The sequence below is a fragment of the Manis pentadactyla genome, chromosome 3, assembly GCF_030020395.1.
Source record: "Manis pentadactyla isolate mManPen7 chromosome 3, mManPen7.hap1, whole genome shotgun sequence".
Lineage (NCBI taxonomy): Eukaryota > Metazoa > Chordata > Mammalia > Pholidota > Manidae > Manis > Manis pentadactyla.
Window position 1 is genome coordinate 94,415,734 of NC_080021.1, and position 14,943 is coordinate 94,430,676.

General features: G+C 34.0%; 1 pseudogene; it reads right to left on the reverse strand.

Moving 5' to 3' along the window:
• Positions 1 to 14,943, reverse strand: part of LOC118923911 (neuroepithelial cell-transforming gene 1 protein-like) — a 52,671-nt pseudogene that overhangs the window by 22,524 nt on the left and 15,204 nt on the right.

Sequence of the window (14,943 nt, forward strand, 5' to 3'; positions counted from 1 at the left end):
CTGGTCTTCTTAGGCATTTGAGTTTGTGATTACTAGATATGACCTAACATCATTTATGGGAGGTTTTCTCTTAATTTTTAACAAAGTAGTAGAGCAGAAAAAACAATTTATCTGTGAGAGCCAATATTACTCAGTTTTGCACTTTAAAAATGCCAAAGAAATCAGCATTCATATTCTTACGGCACAGAAATAAAATCCTACCTGTGTATTTTTAAATTGCTTTTCTTTGACAGAGTAGTATAAGGCTTACCTTCAGATCAAGGCTGCTAAGGCTTACAACATCATCAGCTTTCTCTCTTCATTTTCTTTTCTATAAGAAAAAAATGGTTTCATTTTTACATGGAGGGGAATGCATGTTACCCATTAGACTGCATACAACTAGTAAAATTACTTAAAAAAGAATAGCCTTTGGCTGTATTCATAAGAAAATTATTTGGGATGCTCATAAATTATCTTTAGCATACATATTGTCTAAAGAGCCCCCTGACCAAATCATGTGTTTGTGAAGTGATTCCACCCTATTAAATAATTTACTTACGTAAATTTGTAAGAACACAACTCTTATGTAAGTCAAGGACTGTTAGAAAAAAAGTAAAATATGTTTTACACATAACGGGAAACAAGTTTTCTTTTTAAAGGAACATATATATTTTTCCCATGGGAAGAATTATCTTTACCATAAAACTTTTCTCATGGCCCAAAGTAAGATTTGTTGTTTGAAGCAGGATTTATCAGCTGGAAGATGAATATACACATCCCTGGCATACCTTCTAGGAACCATTTATCCCTTCATTCAGCACTACTGGTGCTAGCAGTAGCAAAAACTGTGTATGTGTCTTTAACCAATATTGAAGAAGAGTCTTTAAGTAACACTTCTTTCTCTCACATCTCAAATAACTCTTCAGATTACTTGTGGTACAGCCTAGTTCTTAATGAACTCTCAAAACTGATGAGCCAGGGCTCCCTTCCAAGTCCTGGCTCACCCTGAGGAGAAACTGGTGGGAGTGCAATCAAAATTGAGCAGGATCAGAACAATGGAGAAAAAAGGGAAGATAAAGTCCAGATGGAAGTGGGGAAAATACATGAAGATAGCATCTCAGAAACAAGCCACCATGAAAAGAAGAGAGAGAGATCTATGAAGTTAGAGAAGCTATCTGAACCAAGCTCCTTTGTAAAAGTTCAGGAAAACTAAATTCACATTAGAATGAGCAGAAAATTCTGTCCAAGTCAAATCCAATACAAAATCAACCTAAGAAAAAAGAGAATAAAGGCAGAATAATATCCCTACAGGGAAAGCACCTCAGAAGGAAATGCTCAAGGCTGCAAAGCAAAACTATAACATACAATTTCAAATTTAACTAAAAGACATTAAGAAAATGATAAGATGGGAAAGAACAATACAAGTCTATTGGAAAAAACTAAAAAATGAGGAAATCTTTTCTCATCTTAAGGTCATGTTCAGAAGATGCAGAAAAGTATGAATAATTTGATCCTAATTTTGAAAGCAAACTAAGCAAAAACCCCGCATCTGTTATTTGTGAGGCTATGTAAATAATTCTCTAAGCAAAACAGAGAAGGGTACATATAATGTTGCTGACATGGATTAAAGTAGAGGTTGGGGGGGATGGAAAGACTTAGAGGAGACGAGAAGAAAGGAGGACACCTCGAGGCAAAAAGAAGAGTGCACTGAGGGAAAAAGCACATACATGATAATATTTATACATTTACATAAAATCATACATGTGCATGGACATATGTATGAAGAAATTTAACAGATTTTAAAACATCCTATGTTTTCTTTCAAATTTTTTAAGGTTTTGCTTTTCATATTTATATATTCAATCCACCTAGAATTTACTTTTGTATGTATGTGCTATGGGGTAACACAGCCAATTGCCCCCATCCCAACACCACTTACTGACAGCACCATTCCTTCATAGTGCTTATGATACAGTAAGTTCTCATATATATGTAGATCAGTGTCTGGGTTCTCTATTTTGTTCCATCAGTTATTTGTCTATACCTGCACGCACATTATGCTGTGTAATTATTGTACCCTTGGTGTTGTCTTAATAGCTAATACAGTACATATGTTCCCTGACTTGTATCCTACTCTCACTGTTCAGGGTTTTCTACTTTTCAACAGGAAGTATAAAATGAGATCTATTATACTCTAACGTGATTTATCAGAACTGCACTGAATTTATTAATTAATTTGGGGAGAATTGACATTATGCTATTAAGTCTTTTCTTGAATGAATATGGTATAATCATTTAATTAGGTGTCCTTTGTTCTTTACTAATGCTTTCCAATATTTCCCATAAAAGTCTCACAGATCTTTTATTAGGTTTATTCCTAGTTTTTAAAATTGTTTTTATTTCAATAAAAGCATCGTTAAAATTACTGTTTTAAATAAAATTAAATGTTTACTGCTAGGTTATATACATTCTATTTTTTTCTTTTTGTAGCTTTTATAGCCAGTAACCTTGCTTGAATTCCTGTTAGTTCTAATAGCTGTTACTGCTATTCTTTGGATATTCTATGTAGACAATCGTCTCTAAGTAATGAAATCATACTATTTCTTTTAATTTGCTACCACTTCTTTTCCTATCTTACTGTGTTGGCTAGGAGCACTAGTACAATTCTAAATAGATATGGTGCAGCAGTCATCATTTTATCATTATGTATGCTGTTTGTGGCAGGTCTCAGGCTAAGGAAGTTCTTTTCCATTCTTGGTTTGTCAAGAATTTTATCATGATTGGTGTTGATTTTATAATTTTCTACTCTTGCTTTTTCTGTTTTCTTTGGTTTACTCCATTGTTGTTTTTTTAATCTCTTGAGTTATAAGCTTAATTTTTCTCTTTTTCTTTCTTAAACTATGCATTTAAAAGTTACACATCTTCCTTTAAGTACTTCTTAACTGCATTCCAAAGTTTCAATACATGAACCATCCTTTGTCATGGGAGACCTCTACAGAAGTGTTTTTGCGAGATAACTTCCCTGAAGTGTAGGAGGAAAAATGTTAGAACTTATATTTTTATGCATTTCTTAATCTTAAAAAGAAGCTGTATAATATTTAATATACAGATGAGTTAATCATCACTCATAATAAGGTTAAAGACAATAACAATCTAATCAGATCCAATAAAAAGTCAGCCTCAAACTGTGAATTTATCATGGCTATTTGAAATAAAGATTTATGTCCACTATCATTAACCTTACCCTAAATGAGTACTGTGCTTTGAGATATTAGCAAATATTGGTGCTACATACATAAAAATTACAAATAAATATATCAGGAGTACTTGATCAAAATATTTTTGCTGATAGGTTTGAAAAATCAAGTTTGGAGACAATTCTCCACTAAAGATTTTAAGTTTAGGTTCGTAAACCAGTAAAGGAAAGGGACCAAGATGAAAGTTTCAAAGGAAAATGCAGAATTGAAGGCAGGATATTCTTGCTGTGAATGTTTTACTGACCAACTAGTGTATATAATTGGTATAAGAGTAAAGAAATATTGTACAGGACTCCCTGACAGATATATAAATTAAACACAAAAGAACAGGATACAAATTAAATATGTATTGATGAATCCATTAGCACACCAATACATGTAGACAAGTATAGTTTGGCAAACTAGAAACAGTCATTTTTTGCTATGTTCCCCAAATAAGAAAAGCAGAAGACTCATGCTTTATTTGTACATTATTTGTATGAGTAGTAAGAATAGGTAATGAGTTTTTAATTATAAAAAGAATCAATTCTCCAGTGTTACTTTGCACAAAGTTGATGCCTCTGTAAAGTCTCATTCTAAAAATAATGCACTCCTTCTATACTAAGATGATTAATAAGAGAAAATTCATTCAATATATTTATTCTCTGCAATGATTTTTACATTTTCAAACAAGAAAAAGCCATTAGAGTATGTGCCAAAAAAAAGCTTCATATTTCATGATATAGTCTCCTAATTTTAACACTGGTAGGAATAAGAGAAAGGACTGGATTGAGCTAAAGATGAATAGATCTGGAACTTTTCAAAATATGTTTCATATTTAACTGAAAGAAAAAGTTCAGCTTGTTTGCAGAAAAAATTCAATTAGGCTGCTAAAGACGGCAAAAGAAACTCTGTACCTCAACATATTCCGAGAACTACAGAAAACTGAGCTGTATACCAGGTTGAAAGACAGCCCATGAGTGAATTCTCTCTAATGACTTGAAATAAAAACCCATTATCTACTCACCAAAGTGAAGTCCCAATGGGGGCCAGGTGTTAAACATGTGAAGGAGCTACCTCTCTGAAGGGAATATCTGTTAATAGACAAGCAAACAATAAATAGAGAGTAACCAGTAAAATAAAACACTAGATAGATAAAAAACTATTCTTTCCATAGTTTTAGAGTTAAAGTAGCCTCATTAGTCATTCAATTGTAGAAACAAGAGGGAGGGTATACAAAAATCAAGGTATAGGTTCTGGTACTTTCAGGATCTTTACAAAAGGGAGAGACCCTTTATAAAGTTAAGATTATTTAAGCAAAAATAATAATTCACTAAACCAAACAGTTTATTTTGGATCATATACATGGTTCAATTATATGAAATCTATATATAGAAAAAATATATAAAAAATATACTCCTGTACAATGTATCTTTACTCTTACACCAATTACATACACAAATTGGTCAATAAAATGTTCATAGCAAGAATATCCTGCTTTTAATGCAATTCTGTATTTTCCTTTGATATATATATATATATATATATATATATATATATATCACCAAGGGGTTAAATAAAAAACAGTAAATAATGCAAGAAATTATTTGATAAAATTCAACATACCTAATATTTTAAAAGAATGAAAGGATATTCTTAACATAAGAAATAAAACCTAAAATGCATTTAATTATCATATGTTTAAATCTCTACCATAGACTGATTTCTTTTAAAAGTATGCTTTAATACACCAAATGAAAAGCTTTGAATAACTACATCTAAGACAAAGACCTCAAGATTAAAATTTGACTACAATTTTGTTTCTACTATTAAGTGACAGATTTTTCTTGTGTATCTTTTAATTAAAGAAATAAAGTAAGAGAATCCTTATGACAAAACCTGTCTTCACCTTTATAAAATATAAGCCTCTATGTTTACAAAACATGGAGAAAATCATAAAACATAGCTAGCACAGGAATTAAAAATAGTTTTAAAACTATACTTATTGTTAATCACTTCAGATATAAATAAAATAATAGGTTTTTTCCGCCATTGTGGAAATGAAGACCAACCAAATAAGAAAGGCAAAGACTATTTATTCAGAGCTTACTATATACAGCAAGGGAGTCAGCCACCATCACTTCGTTTAGGCAGACTCAAAGGCAGGCTGAGAGGTGGAAAAGCTTTACAGTGGAAAAAAGAGAAGGCTTCAGGTGTGCCCCGATTGGAGCCTACTGGGTGGGGAAGCTGTAGGCAGGCTAACTAGTAGCAGGCATCATGTGTGTTATTTGGCTTGCTCTGGTGAGTTCTAAGTTGGAAGCAAGAACAAAAGTTAAGGAAGCTGGCAATTACCAATCAAGTCCTGGTCCTTTTGGGTCAACTGTTATTGTTTAGCTTCCTGGATTGCCAGGCATATTGTCCATTGGTATATTCTGCCTCTCATCCTTAACCCTCATGGGCTGTGTTCTCCACAAGTTACACAAACACCAAAGATGGCTGTCATGCCTACAAAAAATGTACAAAAAAAAAACACATTTAAAGAAGACCTAGTATCCATCCTTCTTAAAGCATTCCAAAAGTAGTAGAGGGAATACTTCACAACTCTTCCTATGAGGCCAGCATCACTCTAATACCAAAAGCAGACAAAGAAACCATAAAAAAAGAAAATTACAGACCAACATCCCTGATGAAAACAGATGCTAATACACTGAACAAAATATTAGCAAACTGAATTTGAAAATACATAAAAAAGATCATCCATCATGACCAAGTGGGATTTATTCCAGGGATGCAAGGATGATCCCACACCATCAATATCACACACCACATTAACAAAAAGAAGGATAAAAATCAAATAATCATCTCAATAGATGCTGAAAAAGCATTTGACAAAATTCAACATCTATTCACGATAAAAACTCTTAACAAAATGGGTATAGAGGGCAAGTACCTCAACATAATAAAGGGCATATATGACAAACCCACAGCCAACATTGTACTTAATAGCAAAAAGCAGAAAGCTTTTCCTCTAAGATTGGGAAAAAGACAAGAATGCCCACTCTCACCACTTTTATTCAACATAGTACCGGAGGTCCTAGACATGGCAATCAGACAACACAAAGAAATAAAAGGCATCCAGACTGGGAAGGAAGAAGTTAAACTGTAACTGTTTGCAGATGGCATGATATGGTACACAGAAAACCCTAAAGAATCCACCAAAAAACTACTAGAACTAATAACTGAATTCAGCAAAGTTGCAGGATACAAAATTAATACACAGAAATCTGTTGTATTCCTAAATACTAACAATAAACTAGCAGAAAATCAGGAAAACAGCTCCATTTATAAGTGCATCAAAAAGAATAAAATACCTAGGAATAAACCAACCAAAGAGGTGAAAGACCTATATTCTGAAAACAACAAGACACTCATGAAAGAAATTAAAGAAGACACCAAAAATGGGAACCTATCCCATGCTCACAGATAGGAAGAATTAATATTGTCAAAATGGCCATACTGCCCTCAAAGCAATTTACAGATTCAGTACAATCCCTATCAAAATACCAACAGAATTCTTCAATAAACCTGAACAAATAGTTCTAAAATTCATATGGAACCACAAAAGACCCTGAATAGCCAAAGCAATCCTAACAAAGAAGAAAAAAAGCTGGTGGGATTATGCTTTCTAACTTCAAGTTCTACTACAAAGCTGCAGTAATCAGAACAATTTGGTACTGGCACAAGAACAGACCCACAGATCAATGGAACAGAATAGAGAGCCCAGATGTAAACCCAAGCATATATGGTCAATTAATACATGATAAAGGAGCCATGGACATACAATGGGGAAAAGACAGCCTCTTCAACAACTGGTGTTGGCAAAACTGGACAGCTACATGTAAGAGAATGAAACTGGATTACTGTCTAACTCCATACACAAAAGTAAACTTGAAATGGATCAAAGACCTGAATGTAAGTCATGAAGCCATAAAACTCTTAGAAGAAAACACAGACAGAATTCTCTTGAATATAAACATGAGCAACTTTTTCCTGAACACACCTCCTTAGGCAAGGGAAACAAAATAAAAAATGAACAAGTGGGACTACATCAAATTAAAAAGCTTCTGTACACCAAAGGACACCATCAGCAGAACAAAAAAAGGCATCCTACAGTATGGAAGAATATATTTGTAAACGACTCATCTGATAAGGGTTTAATATCCAAAATATATAAAGAACTCATATACCTCAACACCCAGGAAACAAATAACCCGATCAAAAAATGGGCAGAGGACCTGAACAGATACTTCTCTGAAGAAATACAAATGGCCAACAGGCACATGAAAAGATACTCCACATTGCTAATCATCAGGGAAATGCAAATTAAAACCACAATGAGATATCACCTGACACCAGTTAGGATGGCCACTATCCAAAAGACAAGAAATAACAAATGCTGGTGAGGGTGCAGAGAAATAGGAACCCTCCTACACATTTGGTGGGACTCCAAATTGGTGCAACTATTGTGGAAAGCAATATGGAGGTTCCTCAAAAAACTAAAAATAGAAATACCAGTTGACCCAGTAATTCCACTCTTGGGAATTTACCTGAAGAAAACAAAATCTCTGACTCAAAAAGATATACACACCCCTATGTTTACTGCTGCACTGTTTGTAATAGCTAAAATATGGAAGTAACCTAAGTGTCCATCAGTAGATGCATGGATGAAGATGTAGTACATATACACAGTGGATTATTATTCAGCCATAAAAAGAAAAGAAATTTTGCCATTTGCAACAACATGGATAGATCTAGAGAGTATTATGCTCAGTGAAATAAGCCAGGTGGAAAAAGACAAATACATGATTTCATTTATTTGTGGAATATAAAAACAAAGCAAAACAGAAAAAACATAAAACAGCATTAGACTCATAGATACTGAGAAGTAACTACTAGTTACCAAGGGGGAGGGGTGTGGGCAGAGGTGGGGGGGGGAACTGTTGAACCACAGTGATATACATTTGATAACATTTTTTTGGTTTTTTTTCTCAGTATACAAAAAAAAAATTTAAAAATTAATGAAATATATTCAGGAAACTGCAAGTAGTTCCTCTGGTTTGAGCATCCAAAGAAATAAGGAAGGGCTAAATCATGAGCAAAGACCTTACATAGAACCCTTAAAGAGTCTGGGGCTTGATTCTGAATATGTATGCTAGTTATCAGCTATTGATTTCTAAGGAACAATAAGGACAGACTGGAAGAAGGCACGACTGATGAGAAAGGCCGATTAGGAGACAGATCCAATATTTGTTACAGTAGATGATAGGGGCTGAGGCAACAGCAAGCAAGGTCAGAGAAAAGTAGATTAGAAAGAGGGATCAACAACAAAATTGGTAGATTTTCTTTTTTCCTCTCTATGCTTGATCAGTTACTACCAAGGCTTTTGGCATAGTGAAATATAGTACTACTAATAGTAATTAGAAATAGAGGCAGAAAGATTTTAATTTATTTAAAGTAAACATTTCCTAAATAGTTATTTGAGAAAGATTAAAATACAATAAGCGTTTCATTACTCTTGGAGTTCAGATTATTTTGAGGGCCTCTCAGTGGAGCAAAGTAACTTCAGGAACTGACTTTTCTTGCCACTGCAGGAAAATCAAGCAAAAATGAAGAAAAGAGCATGATTTTTGATAAAACATGGAGTAAGGTATTTAAGTTAAACAAAGAAGGCATCTGAAATAAATTATAATTCATATGACTAAACAATACACATATATATCATAAACAAATGCTAAAAGATTATAGGGACAACAGGACCTTCATATCACATGAGTTCTCAGAGCATTTTTAAAAAACACTGCTCGAGGTAAGTGAAGTGCTATCATATCCTACATGGTTAGAAAGAACCATCAGTGGGGGAATGGGTTGAGAAGCAGCAATTATGATTTCTCAGAAGATTCTTTTTAATCTAGTACAAATATTCATTTCAAGATGGTAATCATGGTGGTGCTTAAAATATTCAGTAGATACTTCCTTTCAGGTATAAGACAAATGTTAAGGCGAACACAAAACCAAAGTTATTCATTTCTTTATTCTCTAGACTCGACCATACTGACCTCAGAATGGGTTTATGTCTGAAAGTTGGAAAGAAAAATAGTTCTTAGGAATTTTAAGCAGGTCAACAAACTGGAAAAATATTTCCAATCAGAGGGCAAGATTCTTTCCAGCACTAGCTGTAATCAGCTTTACAGTAATGCTTTTTCCCATTTCAATAACAAATTTCTATTTATTTTGAACACCCATGAAAAAAATGAACCCAAAAAACAAACTGTGCCCAGAAAGCATGCAAGACAGTGCCAATTTTCAAAAATCTTGGAAAGACATACAGTCATTTTTCAGAGGTCTGACTCAAAATATAATAGCTATTTTAAATCCTTGTGGGAAAAAAACTGACTTCCCAAAACATTAAGATTTTAAGTAACCTTTCTAGAAGATACCCAGTATAGTCCATTTAAAGAGAGGTTTAAGCCTCCAATGAGTTCTACACAAGGGTATAAAGGGCATATAAAAGTGTAGGCAAAGGGTCTGTTTGTGTTTATACAGAGGATCAAAGCCTAATTGGGCTACCCCGAAAATGAACTAAGATACGATATGAAAAAGAACTTCCAACATCAGCACTCTCTGGAAGACTCATGCCAGAAGATGATCATCAAAAAACCCCAACAAAGATCCACGCACTGCTACAGCTGTAGATGCCCTCACAAAAAAAAATATATATATATATATAAACACACTTCCAATTGTAAAATAAATAAGTAACTGGGATGTAATGTATAGCATAAGGAATATAGTCAAAATATTGTAACAACTTGGTATGGTGATAGCTGGTACCTAGAATTATCATGTATATAAATGTTGAATCACTGTGTTGTACACCTGAAACTAATGTAATGTAATACTGTTGTCAACTACCCTTCAATAAAAAAAAAAAAACCCCAAAAGATCCACACACTGCTACAGCTGTAGATGCACTCATCCCACCAGTTCCTGGACTTGCCATGGGAATGAGGAAGGAGATATCTAAGCTGGCCTGTGCATACAGTAAAACAACAAATTTGACTGGATCTACACTGTTGGAACTCAATCAAGAATTAGGAGAAGTGCAAATTGTAGCGCTCCAAAATCTTACAACTACAGACTATTTACTGTTAAAAGAACATAAGGGATGTGAACATTCCCCAGGAATGGGTTGTTTTAATTTGTCTGATTTCTCTCAGACTGTTCAAGTTCAGTTGGACAATATCCACCATATCATAGATAAGTTTTCACAAATGCCTAAGGTGCCTAACTGGTTTTCTTGGTTTCACTGGAGATGGCTGGTAATTACAGGTATGCTTTGGTTATGTAACTATACTCCTATTATGTTAATGTGTGTGCACAATTTAAGTAGTAGCTTAAAACCTATACATGCTGAAGTTACTCTACAAGAAGATATGTCAAAGAAATAATCAATCTTCCCATGTTTTCTGCCACCTGCTACTTCTATAGCTTTTCTTCTTCCTTCCTAATTACAACCCTTAAATAGAATTCGTGCCTCATATCAAATTTACCGAGTATCATAATTCTTCCAAGTGGTAAAGATACCTCAAGACAAATGCTGGGCATAGAAGCTACAGGGCATAAATATGCAAAGAAATAAAAAGCTAACCATTTCAAACAATAAGGCTTCTCTCTCACTTACCAACTTTACATTTCCCTGTATGGCCCCGGAAGATGACTGGTTAGCCAGAGACGGGTAAGGTTCCTCAAGGGAAGAACAACCTAAGACAGGCACAGTCGCAGGGGGGTCATCAGGTGAGAAATTGGGGATCAACAGAGGTGAGGCTTAGAACCTCACCCCCCCTGTTCTGAGAGAAATCTTCTGCATACGTGGATGTTTGATTGCCCTTGTCTAGCTTGGATTAACACACAGTCTACAGGCACACACCTGATCATCTCCATTTGCTCTCTTACAACACTAAACTATGTTTTCTACCTTTATCTTGTATCTACCTACCACTTCAGCATTTTATTAAAAATAATAATAATAGAGAAATGTGGTATCCACATATAAATCAAGTATAAAAATCAAATGAGTATTCATATTTGAACTGACTGTTTATAGTTCATAATGCATGAGCAAAACCGAAGGTTTCTGTGATGGCTGCCCTTGTACTGTTCACCATGTAAGAACTTATTCACTATGTAAGAATTTGTTCCCCATGTAAGAACTTGTTTGTTATGCCTCAGAAGATTGGGGACTGACGAAAATTAGGCTTGGGGTGGATTAATGATTGTACATTGAGCACTGACTCCCCTATACAGAATTTTATTGTTGTTAACAACCATTTGATCAATAAATATGAGAGATGCCCTCACAAACAAACAAACAAAAAAAAAAAGTACACACTTCCAATGGTAAAATAGTAAGTAACCGGGATGTAATGAATATAGTCAAGATATTGTAACAGCTTGGTATGGTGATAGCTGGTACCTAGAATTGTCAAGTATATAAATGTTGAATCACTATGTTGTACACCTGAAACTAATGGAATGTAATACTGTGTGTCAACTACCCTTCAATAAAAAATAATTATCTACCAAAAAAAAAAAAAAAAAGAGAGAGAGGTTTAAGAATTCAAGAACTTTTGTCCAATTCCCTTTTTTCATATATCTAAATAATTTTAATATTTAAGGCATAAAATAAATGAAGTAATCAGCTTGGTGTGTTAAACTGTGTTTCTTATTATCCCCATTGTGACTTTTCCTTGGCCTCTAACATACTTCCTTTTGTATCATTTCATGTGTTTTTAAATAATGTAAATTATTTTTACACTAAACTAGTTTTAGTCTAAACAGGGCATAATTACAATGGTAAAGCTGATGTTCAAAAAGAGAATTTGATTCATTTTTAAACCAAATTATATTTTCAGAGATTACATTTGTGTCTCTGCCCTTCTCTATCATGGCAGATAATTAAGACCTGAACTGGAATATAAATGGCAGAAAGGTAGGTCAATGAACATTTTCATAAAATATAGCAGACAATGTGTGATAAGTCTTCCAATGAAAAAGGAAAACAATCCGCAAAAATACAAAAATACTGGCTTATTACTAGGTAGGTTAGTTAGGGGTTTAAAATGAGAACCACAATGACCTAGCAAAGTAATGTTTTTAAAAAGCAAGCAAAATAGAAGGACTAGAGGAATATAGCAGAATAGGTCACTGATAGTGGCAAGAAAGAAGACTTGAAGCATAGGGACACTCAAAATATGACAAAATATAATTGAAAATTGTGTCAGATGCCTCCAGGTTTGTTAAGAATTACTTCCTATGTGAAAACAGGAAAAGAATACAGTAGTACAGAAATGTAGCTGCTGGGCTAATAAGTAAATTGTCCCCACACATCAGCAGTGCAACCCAAATAAATGCCTCAGCCCAATTACAAACTACTATGCATAACTCACAAAAAACTAAAATTAAAAATGTTAATCTGTAGGGCACCATGAGTATAGAGAAAATGGTATAAAATAACATAGTTAACATTTGTTAATATTTGGGTTGCTCAGGTTCTTGATTTCTTTGCAATTCAGGCAAAAAATAATGACAATTATTGCAGACACAACTCATTTCTTTGGGTCAAATATCTGATAGCATCTGTTTTGATTGCCCCTCATCTTTGCTATTAAGTCTCTTCTCCTGCCTCATAAAATTCTAGAGGAGTGGATAATCATGTAGACTATATCCCCTGCCACACTGGGGGCTTTTTGTATCTGAAATTCCCAAATAATAGATACATCCTGGAACATCTCTAGTCCAGAACACAGCTGAGTATCTAGAAAACACACACACACACACACACATTCCAGACATCACAATGTCCTTTATACCCATACCCACACTATCACTGCCTTTGTATTATGCAAACTTAATACACTCATCAGGATGCCTTGCCATAGCATCAAATTCAGGAGAGGGGATACAGCAAGTTAACTGTGAGGCTAGAGAAAATTATCTAAAAGCATACATCATTAAAAGTCTAGTAGACTTTGAAAACACTTTGGCTACTTCTTAAAAAGTTAAACTTAAGACCTAGCAATTCCACTCCTAGGAAACTACTGGAGAGAAATGAAAACATACCATTCACACAAAGACTTGAATGTAAATGTTCATAGCAACATTATCCATAGTAGCCAAAACTGGAAACAATTTAAATCTCTAACAACTGGTAAAAAGAGTAACAAAATGTGATATATTCATTTCATATAACAGACTACTATTTAGCAATAAAAAGGATTGTAATATTCCCACATGCCATAATATGGATGGACTGCAAAAACAGATGCAAAAGACTATATGCTGTATGATTCCATTTACATGAGATGTCAAGAAACAGAAAATTATGAAGACAAAAAGTAGATCAGTGGCTGCCTAGGTGTGGGAGTGAGAATAAGGACCGACAACTAGTGAGGGAGTATTGGGGGTGATAAAATATTTTAATAGTGGACTGTGGTGATGGAAGCACATCTCAAAACATTTACTAATAATCATTGAATTGCACTCTTATAATGGGTGTTATGATATTCAAGTCATATGTCAATAAAACTGATAAAAAGTACAGTCATTTGATGTGGGAACAAACAGCTGCAGGAACTAATGTGGGCATCCTTTTACTTTTAGCAACTATTAGTATAAATAGTAATAATAATGACAATCCTGGGTTATCAAGAACTGACTCAACTATTTGTGTTTATATGCACTGATTAAGGTTAAAGTATACTGTGAAAAATAGCCCATCCCAAAAGTTAAATTCCCTAAAAGGGAAGAGAATCTCGATCTGAGTTTCTACAGCAGCTATCCTGGCTTAAGACTGCCGTAACCCTGGATATCAACTCTACAAATTCACCAATTTTACTGGAAAAACAAAATTGAAAGAGTAAGTTCCATCACTACTGGTAGACCACAGACACAGACATATTATTTTTCTACCAATATATAGCACTACTTCTTATCTATTAAAAGGAAAATATAAAATCCTTATAAGATCAGTTTTTAGATTCCTGCCATACAGGTGATGCCTAATAGTCAATGGGTTCTCCTAAGATCCCAAAGGGCAGGAACAGAATTATTTAAATGCTATTTATATGCAGTATTTTAATATTTGTGAAGAGTTCCTTAAATGTGGTTGAGTGATAGTAATTGTTCCACTAATTTTACTGATGCATCTCTTTACATTCAGTGGAGGAAGCATGGCAAACAGAACATTAAATTAAGAGTTAGAAAACACAGGACAGAATTTTTCCAGCGTCTAACAGTGAAATTTCACTAAGCTTCAACTGCCTCATATATAAAAGAAGTTGTACTATTTTGTAAGGCCCTCTTTCAGTACTAAAATGAATGAACCAGTGTTTTTTTATGTGTAATAGCTGCAAAAAATTTACTGAATGTTTATTATGTACCACGTACTATCTAAGCATTTTAGGTGCTGATATGAGTTACATGCATTAACTTACAATCCTCATAGCAACTCTATAAAGCAGGGACTATTACTATTTCCACTTTATAAATGAAGAAGCTGGGGGACATGCATTAATTAACCTGGTCAAGGCCTCAAAGTAGAGAAGCAGGATTCATATCCAGTTCATTTCGCTCTAGCGTATTGTGTTGTTACTTATTACATATACCAACT